General features: G+C 36.2%; 1 long non-coding RNA gene across 1 annotated transcript; it reads left to right on the forward strand.

Annotated features, from left to right (window-relative positions):
- Positions 1-11,703: 11,703 nt before the first annotated feature.
- Positions 11,704-12,221, forward strand: LOC309798434. Its single transcript, XR_014293129.1, has 3 exons — positions 11,704-11,824; positions 12,008-12,085; positions 12,157-12,221. It is a non-coding gene; the product is annotated as an uncharacterized lncRNA (long non-coding RNA).
- The last annotated feature ends 213 nt before the right edge of the window (positions 12,222-12,434 follow it).

The raw sequence follows: 12,434 nt of genomic DNA on the forward strand, positions 1-12,434 counted from the left end.
ATGAAAGTCGTTACATCATTTGCCACCATTGACACGAGTAATTACGAGATTTATTTGAATAAAATTCATCTATTCACATAGAAAAGGCTATGATGGAAGATTTAAAAAAAATGCTCGTCAAAACTTCAGAAGTCTACGAAAAAAAATCAAATTATGTACATGTAAGCATCACAAGACAAGAAATGTTGGAGGAAAGTGATAGTGATAGCACGAAATGCTACAGAAATCTTAACGAAAAAAAAGGAAGTAAACAAAGAACACGATGAATGTTGGGTGATCAAAAATTGCATTTAAGAACTGTTTATGAAATGTGAAAATTAAGCCATTGAAATGATAATGTCTTCATGCAGATTCTTCTACCTTGACTGGCTTCAAAAGCTTCTCCTTTGAAATGAATTTCCTCATATCTTTAGCCGACCAACGGTCTTTTCCTCGTGCCGTCAACGTTCTAAAAGAAATATGCTCTTCTTCCACGACTATCTTAAGACTTCGAAAATTATTTAAACAAGTAATTTTTCTGCTCAATTACTGAATAATAAAAATAGACTCCTATACAAGTTTTAAGCACTAGAAATGTAACATTTTTGTTTTGTCCTCAATGATTTACTTGTCGACCGGGATGAAAGCGCTCCTGATTGTCAAACTGTGATGTACAACAGAGTTTCTTCCGACAGATGATCGCCCAAATTGAAAACGAGTTTGAGATTTCCATCCAAAAACCAAGCTGTTATAAATTATTGAGAATAATAGCTATTTTCCTGTGAAGCATAGTCGTTAAGTTGTAAACCTTGAGAAATTCCTAATAATGTTATAACGGGAAAAGAAAGAGATCTCACTAAACCAGCAACATACTCTTTATGTGTAACGGCAATATGAGACAATAGGCTTACTCTTGAATGTGTTGCAGCATGGAAGTGCCGAACTTATCCTCAGGAAACTAAATGCACGAGCAATTACAACTATCTCGGATTTTAGCCGCTTAAATTAGATCTTAGTAATATTTCACGATTACTATGTAGCTCATGCTACTCGTTCGCAAGAGTTGGATAAAAAGTAAAGAAAAATAGAAGTCCGGAAGTCGACATTTTTAGTCAAACTTACCTTTTCATAAGTTTAAATGCTTTTTCACTAAACAACGTCCATCGTTTTGGTAGTGTCGGATTTTTATGCTTCAACCATTGCTCCCATTCCCAGTACTCCTTATACATGATAGACGCTTTTTGCCATAGGAATCGTCCTCTCAAGCAGTAGTAAAAGATAACACCTGAAGTGGCATGAAAATCAGTATGCCTTGCCATAGTTAGTCATTAAATTCTATATATTGTTCTTTCATTTTACTAAATGCTTCCTGAATCTTCTTCAAAATACTTTGCAAGCTCTCATATAACTTCAATTGTATATATGTTCTCCATTTCAAAAACTTGTTTCAAAAGCTACACTTCAAACATTGTTGTATTTTCTTATTGTGTTGTTAATTAGTGGTAATTATTAAACTTTTGAATGAAACGCGTGTCGTGTGGAAACCCCAGAGTGATATTAATGATTATGAACAGAAGCCATAGATTCATCAAGTCAAGAAAAAGATTGATTTTGGCTTTGAAAACATAACAGAAGAACTGCTGTAGGTAAGAGAACACAAATACTTACCTTGAACCTATTCTTGAAAAAGGGCATAAAGTGTAGATCCTAGAAGTGCAAGAATGTTTACCATTTTGAATGCAGACAATCTAAGAAACCATGGGCACGGCTTCAGTGACCGAGTTATAAAAAGTGGTTTCTACCTCATTTTTTACAGAGAAGATCTAATCATGAAACTTAGCCATGTACGTTTTTTGTGCATTCGTCTGTTTATTATGTAACCATTCATGAAATGAGAAATTCCGTCTAAAAATAAGAACCGCACGTCTTTTTCAAGCAGCTCCCTTACTGAGACTCCAGAAAGAGTGGACGGTGTCGTTTTGCCGAAGAGTGTCTAACTGACGCCCATAAAGAACGAGATTGATAACCTCACATGAAAACGGATCAACGAACTTCATCATCAAATCTTATCCACGATGATTCAGATGAGGGATAAAATCGACGAAATCGATTCCAAGCATAGCTAGTGAGGAATAGAACTTTCGTCACACTAAAGGAAAGCTTGAAGCACATTCCAGATAAAGAAAGTGATGCTTGTAAACAGGAAATACTTTACACTACATTTTTCTTAACTAGGTAGGTTTAACAAAAACTTTTTAATCCAAAATTTAGTGGAAATTGTAAGAAGAATTATTAGTGATGTCGACGCCAAAAATACGATAATTATAAGAGGCTGAAGATTTATGATAATGTAACACACCAAGTCAGTCTAGCCGCTGGGTTAAACGGCAACTTACAAGCGGTAGCATCATAATATCAGATGAATTCATTTCAAAATCATGTAAAACCACTATGAATTGTTTTCTATTGAACAGTTCCTGATCAATAGTACTCGCGATAATTCCTGATAAAAAAATTTCTTGCAATAATAAGTTAATAAAGCGAAGATAAAGTGGTATGCCTCGATCAATCCCTGAAGAATGCGCCATACAATCGACTTCATCAAGCATCGTAGAGGTAATTGAATGCATATTTGCTCCATACACTGATCTGCGGTGTCTTCCTATGTATCAAGTCGATGCCTTTACCCTCTCATTATCAATTTTCCGATCTCGGAGATACGGAAGGATTGGTGAGCACGATGCGCTGAATCGAACCATCGATCGATCCAGTGTGAATTTCAGGACACATCTAATCGCTGCGCTACACTCGCCGACAAAATTATAAGAATTCGGAACGTAATAAATCTAAGGAACGGGCTATATTCACATCTATCTTCCCAGCAAGGAAGAGAACTGCTAAATAGCAAGCTGAAGTGCTTAAATACTATGCTGTCCAAACACATACATGCTCAAAGTCACGGCTGTTCTATAGCTGCGGATAAGATTTCGATAATCAGAGCTGAAGAGTTCCGAATATGACAGACTTGAAAAAGACAATTTATACTAACGTTCTATGTTTATATGTAAATTTCTTAAGCGCAATTTCCATCGGTTATAACTGGGCGGGATTTCGTTATGTTTCTCTGACTTTTGCATCTTAACGCAGTAATGATGCTCTTCTCTCGTCCTTCCTTTTATCCCTTCTCTGAAGAACTTTGCAAGATCGGCATGTTGCTCGCGCATCTCCGCTTTTGGGTATCTACCGGAGTGCTTCTGCCGACGGACTTGCTTTTAAATTATCGGCTTTATTAGCACTGACATGGAGACTTGATTTAAAGAGTCTCTTCAACTGCTTGAGGTTTCGAGAAACCTTTTTTCTTCGGCATCATAAATCACTGAGGTATTCCAATCTCGGCCTATCTAGTGATACCGTTCTTAACCTTCTTAGCTAACATCACATCGTTAGTCAAAGATTCAGACGCAAGTGTGTATGCGTTGTAGCGACGTATGTACAATACGCCTTTATACTATCACCAGACCCTAGATGGCTAGAATGATGCTGAGATTTAGTGACCTTGTTTGGCTCATCCCACCCAAAGTTGCCTTATTATAGTTCTTTTGAGGTGATGAAAATAAGACAATTTATTTTCGCTATTTTTGGCGACAGCTACCATTGGAGCGTTTGCAAGACTCCGCCAAGGAAATTGATATTTCTACCGAGCATAGCTCTTCGGACTTTTATACAGCATAAGTGAAGCGAAATGCTAGACGTAAGGTTGCATACTTTGATACACGACAAACGGTATTAATAAAGGTAGAATAAAGCAGTTTCTAAAGCCATGTGTTCAGCAGATCTAGGAATAAGGGAGGACGGTATACTTAGATATCTAAGTGCGTAACTAACACACAGCAGATTCAATAGAAAAGAAAATGTTAGATGATTTAAAACGTCAAAATAGAAATGAAACTGAATCAGTTGAAGTTTGGACGACTGACTAACAGAGAATTGGTTAACATGATACAACTTCTTGTCTGCCATGGACAACAATATTGGAATAGGAGGCACTCAAAAATACCGTAACAAGGATGAGGCTAAGAAGATTGTTAATTAACATTGTTAAAACGCGCAATTATAACCTTTTTCAACATGTTGCTAGAACAAAAAAGAAGGAAAGCTTTCGAAAATAATCACAATAAGGAGGGAAAATCACTTAAGAATGCCGCAGATAAATGCTAAAAGAATACACCCGTTTAGAAGTCGTCACGTGTTTCTTGTACACGAGCGCCAACAACAATTTATTGCAATTCAAACAGCTTGTGTTTTCCTTGTCACTAATGGTTTTCGCCCACACATACAAACAGTCATCAACAAATGAATTTACCAAAACCATAACAAACAATCAACAATCTACTTTTGAATAAATTTAATTATTCTGAATCCTATAAAAAGAAAAAAAAGCAAATTCCTCTCCACAGTATCGAACGATATATGGTAGAATGTGCTTAGCAAGAAACATAATACTGTTATTAATGTTAAAGGGATAAAGGATGAAGTGGTTGACGTTGATCAATCCTTGGGATGCGCCATGCATTCGACTTCATTAGACATCATAGAGGTGATTGAATGCATATGTGGCCTATACAATGCCTTGCGGGGGCCAGCCGATGTGTCAAGGCAGTAATTTTATCCTCCCATACAATTCTGGTACCAATTTACCGACTCCGAAGAGATAGTAATCTTGGTGAGCCCGCCGCGCGGTATCGAATGCATTGTGCATTGCAGGGCGCCTCTAACCACTGCGCTACACGTGTCCGTTATTATCGTTACGTTTATCAGTCTAACGTGCCCTTCCTCATCTTCGAAGTGGGATTCTCCACGGTGAAAGTTTGAAACCAACGTTGCACTGTGCGTTTGTTAACAGCTCCTTGACCCCATGCGTTAATTGTGCTACTCTATGTCCCAGTCTGAAATCGTAGAAATAGACTTGTCGAAATTTTTCTTTTGACACCTGAAATTCTAACGTTTTACATATGTCAAAAAGCATAATTGGCAGCATTATTTAATTATGAAATTAATTAAAACATATACAAGAAAAAGATATAGAGAGAGATAAGATAGGGGCACGTGTAGAGCAGTGGTTAGAGGTGTCCTTCAATACACACTTCATTCGATCCCACGCCCTGGGCTCACCAAACCTTCCATCCATCCGGTTCAGCAAACTGGTACCAGAATTGTATGGGAGGATATAAAAAACACTGAGTTGACACATCGCGCAGCACCTGCAAGTTATAGTATAGGCCAGACATCATTCAATCACTTCTACGATGTCCGATGAAGTCGAATGCATGGTGCATCTATTAGGGATTGATCAACGCCAACCACTTTATACCTCTATCCTTTGTAGAAGAAAAATGACATTACGAAAGCAACATTATTCTCCGAACAACCTAATACATTACTAACTAATTATGTGAATAAATAATAAACCTGATTTTTCGTGAATGAAGTTCTAACTTTCTTTTCTTGGCAATTTTGGTCCACGAATTCAGCTTCGTCATTTCGAGCACACCGGATTTTTTTTATCATTCATCTTAAAGTGTTACTGTTAGAACGCAAATATCCTTACAAAATACATGTGAATTTTCAAATTTACCTGCTGATATCCATATAAAATATTGTTGACAGAAAATGTAGGGTTTTCCATTCGCTCGAAATTGTATGAATGATAATACGAAGCAGCTACAGCAATTCCTCAGAAAAGAGGAGAATAAGCGGCGGAACCATAATGAAATTCGGTGTTAATGTCAATCAACTCGTTTATTTGCTATTAACAACCACAATAACATTGAAAATGAAAATTAAAAGCGGTGGAAAGTAAAACGACAATTAGGCAATCGACATAACTGTTTGCAAGCAGGTTATTCTCATCCTTGTCGATAAGATCATTACGACGTCTAGTTGTACTTTAATTGCGGAGAAACAAACTTTCTAATTGTATAATAAAAGAATAGAGCTAAATAATGGTACTCAATAATACGCAAAAATTTTGACCTCGCAATTTTACCAAAGGGGTGCATTTCAGTGCTTGGCCACGTTGCCTTTGGCTCGATCTCGTGTTCTCGGCAACCGAGGCCTCCATCATTCCGGATTCCAAAAATTGGTAGTGGATATGTTTGGGAGGATAAAAACATTGACTTGATAGGTGAGTTGCCCAACGAAAGTCATTGTTTAAATGTCATACTCATTCAATCATCTCTAATATGTATTAGCTCGAATGCATAGCGCATCCCTGAGGCATTAATATCACCAACACTGAGGATAACATTGAATTAAGAACAAACACACTTAATTGATGGATTTAATTCCAATGATTTCTGTCTGCATAACATGTCATAAAATTGGAATTTATAAAAGTCCTAACCCAAGCATTGCCATACACTGCATTTGCATATTTTCTGAAATTTAATGACCAAAGTAAAAATCGTAGATAGAATTCCACTGTTTTCTTCAAAAAAGGCATTCTTTTCTAATATATATGTATATATTCGTATACTTTATGATGTCAAAAAATTTAGGAATTTGGGCATTCTTTGCATATTCCTTGAATGTGGATTTTGAAGCAAATGTACACCAAAAGTAGTATTCGAGAAGAATCTTGTTCTATAACCTCAAAGCGACAAAGCTAAGGTCACTTTCTTAAGTCTCCAAGCTCTTGCGGTGCCTCAAGTACTTTAGTTGTCGGAAAATTATTGGGAGTTTTGGATAAACCATCATAACTCATTATGTGCTTACTATAGACTAGAATTATCATCAGGTCTAAACAATCCATCGTCGTTTGCTGTCAAGTTTTGTTAAAAAATAAACGTTCAAGGTTATGGCTCACCTCCATGTTTCCTATAATTCATTCAACGATATGGAAGACAGGTTTCATAGGATTAGATTACATTTCGAACTACCCAACAGAATTTACCAGGGACTTCTCAGACATCACAAGATACGAGTGTACTTGAATATTTATGAAATTATTAGTGTCCTAACGCTATCACTTAGCCATGTACTTGAAAGGCTGATAGAATTTCGAGACAACGGAATGACAGAGACGCTGTGTTGCCTGTTATAACAGGTTCGAAAAAATCTACTTTAATGTGTACCAAACAGGTCAATACTAGATGTAGTCAATGTAGAGGTTGTACACTGCAATAATTGTAATATGTATATATATATATATATATATATATAGTGTACATTGTAAACGATACGGATTTCAATCATGTTTAAATGATGTTGTAAACGTCACATTTTAGAGAAACATTTTATTGAATATTTTGTGAAGAAAAATCGTTTAAAGGGTGCAAGTTATGTGAACACCTAGCATTTTTTCAGACAATCGTTTTGACGAAGCCGAGTGTTCAACTACATTACAATTTCATTCGTACAAGTCTTCTCAATGATTTATTCTTTTTTTTAACAAACAATTAAACAAGATATTATTGCAAATGTTGAGCTTCAGAGCTTAGAAAATACAGTATTTATAGTCGTAGCTTCAATGATTTCTTCTAAGATGATTCTCACTTCACCATCAGCAATCTGTCGCCCTGAATTGGAAGTGTCAGAAAAAGTACCTACTTCAACATTTCCAGTGCAGTCACGGACTACAGAATCCAACTTAGACAAGAATAAGATCTTCGACAAGACAAAACGACAGATTAAAATTGTCATCAAAGTACTGAAGACAAGAGTAAAACCAGAACAAATGATGCGTGATGTGATCAATATTAACCTGGAGTGATTGGAGCTTGCTAATAGTCTCTAAATAAGAGCATATGAAATATTAGGATTTTGATTGTGAATTAATTTCACCGTCAGCATCTTCGACAGCTTCGCTCCTTTTATCATCCGACTCTTTTGTCTTATTTTCTTTATTGTCGACGTTCGAAGTAGACGCAATCTGAATTCTGTGTTCGACGCACGGAAATAACGAGCTGCGACTTATACTAGCAGCAGTGGTACACATGTATACAGTATAATACTTGTAAATGCTTACCTAGTTAGATGTACAGTATATAGAATCATTTTATATTACACAGCTATTCCGCTAGCATTACGAAACCATACGATTAAAATATGAACGAACCTCGGTGATTGATCCAGTTGGCTCATCCGATGCTGCCGGACCAGTCTCCTCAACAGCTGGTGTTGAATCTTTATTTAATTCGCTATTAACGATATACTGAAATCATATCAAGTAAACCAATGACACGCCATTCTCGATGAGAATGTTTTGAAGAGTCGCTAATTTAAAAAATGAATTCAGATTTTTAGAGTATCTTTACACGAACGAAGAATACAAACACACACAAGCAAATATACACGCCCAAATATTCACATGAAAATACGTAGGTATACCTTAATACGTACACATGAACAAACGTTTATATGTATATATATATCGGACCACAGTTTAAAGATTTAGGTTCTGTCAGCATTCGCATTTTCGTTGAAGAACGTACCACCAGAGGTAAGATGCGAGCACTTCTGCTTAGGAAATACTTTTGATTAAGGGCTGGTAATACCAATGAGGAAAAAATTGTTACAAAACATTCTTTGATAATGCCCTGATAATGTCATACTTTTGAATGAATTGGTTGGTGTTTGTTCAGTACGACGATGATAATACAACAGCACTGAGTGAGGTTTAGTTTATTTGCGGTGTTGCGGTGTAGAAGGTAGAATCATATGATGTCGGTGAGTGAGTAAAAATTTTTGAAGCTTTTTTCAATTGTGCATAAATGTAATGTGTGTGCGCATGTGTACATCGCATGTGTACTTTTCTATGTACCTAACTACATAATTTACAAGTCTCTCTTTCTGATGCATAATTACAATTTTTAACAACCACAATAGAAAACCACTACGTAGAACTATTCTCTAACTTACCAAGTCTGTATTTCAAACATTTTGCTATGCCAAAAAGTGCATAAAGTTTTGTGAGTTAGAAAAAAGGCTACAAAATTAACATAGACTGAAAGTAGGCAGAGCAAAAATACACCTGTGATAGGTTGAGCGAGCCGTAACAGCATTGCGGATGCGCGCACAAACGATAGGTATCGATCGGACGAGAATACGAATGCGAAGGCAATAACATATAACCTACCTATGCAAAAAATAAATGGTTAACAATACTTAACCTTAGTGGTATAACAGCTTCTCTGCTTTGTCACACATTAATTCTTCGTGTCGGAGACAAAACAACGATTATGGAGTTTATCTCATCATATTTGTAAATCACATCTTTTCTTTTCGACTTTACGACGAATAACTAGAAAAAATAAATCAAATAACGATGATATTTTAAGGAAGACTACGAAAAAGAAAAAGCGAAAAAAAGTTCAAGAGAGGGTAGTAGAATTGTTCTTCGAGGCTAGTTATGTTTTTTCTTCTATGTGTGCCGAATAATCGCAAACTTCTTCATTAGCTCTTTTTTAATTTTAACAAAACTTAAAATATACTAAATACGTTGGAATAACAGATCGTCGTAATATGAAGGTTAGCAGAGTGTGAGATTTTTCGTTTTCTTGAGCAGCGATGTGTGCATATCAACGCCAAAAATTCAGATAACAAACCGTACAAAGTGGAAAAACTTACCAAATCGTGTGGAGAAACGGTGGGAAGGAAAGTTGAGGTAAGTTAGAGTGCGCGGAAAAGCGCAGTGGATAAAAGTGCCATGCAATACATGTGGTCACGAGTCGACCCAGCAATTCGACGTGACCAAGCCGCCATTCATTCAGTGAAGGCGAATTCGTACAAGATTTATTTGTTAGGCAATCAATACTATACCTCGTATATTAAAAGGTCATAACGAATTATTTTCTGGACCAAATATGTATTGGGTCAATTTTAGTAAATGAAAAAAAAAGTAAAAAATTAACGAATTTCGAATGCGTGGCGTATCTCTAAGGATTGTTCAACGCCAAACGTTTCAAGCTTATGGAACGTGTGCGTTTGTTTTTTTCTGGAATAGAAATGGGTAATTGAATTGGCCATGTGCACTGCTTTTACCTTGTATCCATTTACAGATCTACACATATTGCTGGAAAATTTTGATAGCTGTGCTAGAGTTTTCTCACATATTCATTCAAATGGAGTCGCTATTCTTTGTAGATCGAAGGAGGCTTGTCCCAATAAATCTGGCACCAATCTGCCGATTTCGGATGGTTGGGAGGGTTGGCTGGCCCTAGGCGTGGAAAACTACACTTATTATGCATGTGTTTTACAACATCTTCAACCACTACCCTTCCAATGCCCGAAAATGAACCGTCCAAATAAAATTGTAGGCTTATTTCTGCTCACATGTGTGAATAATGATGGAAGCAATTTTTAGGGCGAAAACAGAAAGGAATGTGGTGAAGTAGCAGTTGACATTGACAAATCTCAGGAACGTAGAGGAATCGTGGTTGAAAAAGAGAGAAGAAAAAAACTGAAACAAGAACGAAAGTCTCGCAGTGCCGATAGAGCACAAAGGCGTAGTGAAGTTAGCAACAACGAGAATGCATCGATGTTAAAAACACGGAACGATAAGTCCTTCTACGATGTACCGAAAGCGAAAAGTCTATGCAGAATGCAGAATGTCGATGATGAGCCGCAAGCAAAATCATTGAAACGATCGACAGAGAGGCTCTCAATTTCGCTATCAACAGATAATCGCTCTATTTGGGCTCAAAACCTCTTGATGCACGTGGTTTGTCTTTTTTATATTATTATTCTACTATGAACCGCCATGGAAGACAGCCTGTAAAAATCTACATAACAAAAAGAAAGGAACACGTTTAAGAACAATGTAAAATTTTAGAATATAACATCGTTAAGAAAAGAATTCATTCAAAATAAGAGAAATTCGCAAACGAACTACACATTTGAACACTGCAAGTGAAATATGACGAAGAACAGGTGTATTTATAATAGAAGAATAAAGTAGTGGTTTTATTATTAGTACTTAAATTTGTGCTTTCGATAAATAAAATTTGCTAAAGACTAGTAACTATAGCGACTCTTTCTTAGGCTTAGACAAGTTAATCGAACTATACTTTTTATTATACATGTTACATCACCCGATATCTCATATTTGCTAATACCAATACTTGCTCCATCGGAATCGCCTCCAACCACTAGTCTTTGAATTTGGGGGTAGATTCAGCTGATCCTTGAGGGTTTTAGTATTCTTTATGAAAGTGGTAAAATACGGATCGAATATCTCTTCGTTATCCTGGGACAGCTCTGAGGAGCGTTCTCATGTCTTAAACATAGGCAGTCACCAGTCCATTATTAATCATTCTTCGTGCGAAAAAACAAATAAGGCTAGATTTTCCCAAGGCCTTCCAGTGCCGGTATGTCTTTTAAAACTTTCTCAGTTATTCGTTTCATCAACTATATTACTGCAGGATAATGGTGATTGTTGCCTGAAATCTGACGGAACATGCTTGAATGCTGCTAATGAAGCACCTTCAGAAAGCAACAACGGCGCGGTTGGTATAATCACAAGTATTTCGTTCTATCATTATTAAACGATTGAATATCTTGTTCTAGGTTTCCGTTAGTATTAAAATCGTAAACAAGGAAAACATAACGAGTGATGTTACCAATAAAGACTACGATCACATGCTATTAGACATGCAAAAAGTGATTAAGAACATTCTTGGAACTGTTACTGTATGTTTTAAGCTTCCTGAGGCGTTCAAATTTCAGCTTAATTTGAGTCATAGTTGGAGTACTCCCAAGCGGATTCTGGATTCATCGTATGTTACCAACGAACCGACAAACCCTTCTCTTTCATCTTCAGGAGTCGTACAAACGAGCACTCCTATTTGTGTGTTACTGCATTTTCATATTAATTCTATAGCCATCCACTGCATATTCACTCTTTTACATATATATATATATATATATATATATATATATGTATACGTATGCACACGTACATACATGTGTATATACATATATATATGCATATATATACATATATGTGTATATATACATATATGTTTTTTAGCCTTAATAGCCAAAGCTACATCTCGACATCATGATCTTGCTAAAGAATTCCATGGTATATCTCTGATCCTGCCTGAAGGTAATTTACATGGAAAAATTGGCTTTAGTTCGGGTTCCTTTTATGTGTATAGAGTTGTTTTTTCTTTTTAGCTTCATCTACACTTGATGAGCACTCTGTTGCGGAAACCACGGGATCGCTTCATTTAAGTATAAGGACAATTCAAGAGGTTTTAAAGGTATACCTTTGATCCTAACGAAGAGTGTATCTTCGATAATCAAAAATTCTGAAACGAGTATTTATTGTCTTAACTTAAGCAAGAAGTATATTTAAAAGTGACTATTACACATAAGTTAGGTTAGTAAATTCTTGCGAAACATTGATAACCCTGGCATGAAAAACAGCATAGTTTTTCTCAGTTATTTATTCG

This window comes from Mesoplodon mirus, assembly GCF_964341445.2.
Source record: "Mesoplodon mirus genome assembly, contig: HAP1_SCAFFOLD_3430, whole genome shotgun sequence".
Taxonomy (NCBI): Eukaryota; Metazoa; Chordata; class Mammalia; order Artiodactyla; family Ziphiidae; genus Mesoplodon; species Mesoplodon mirus.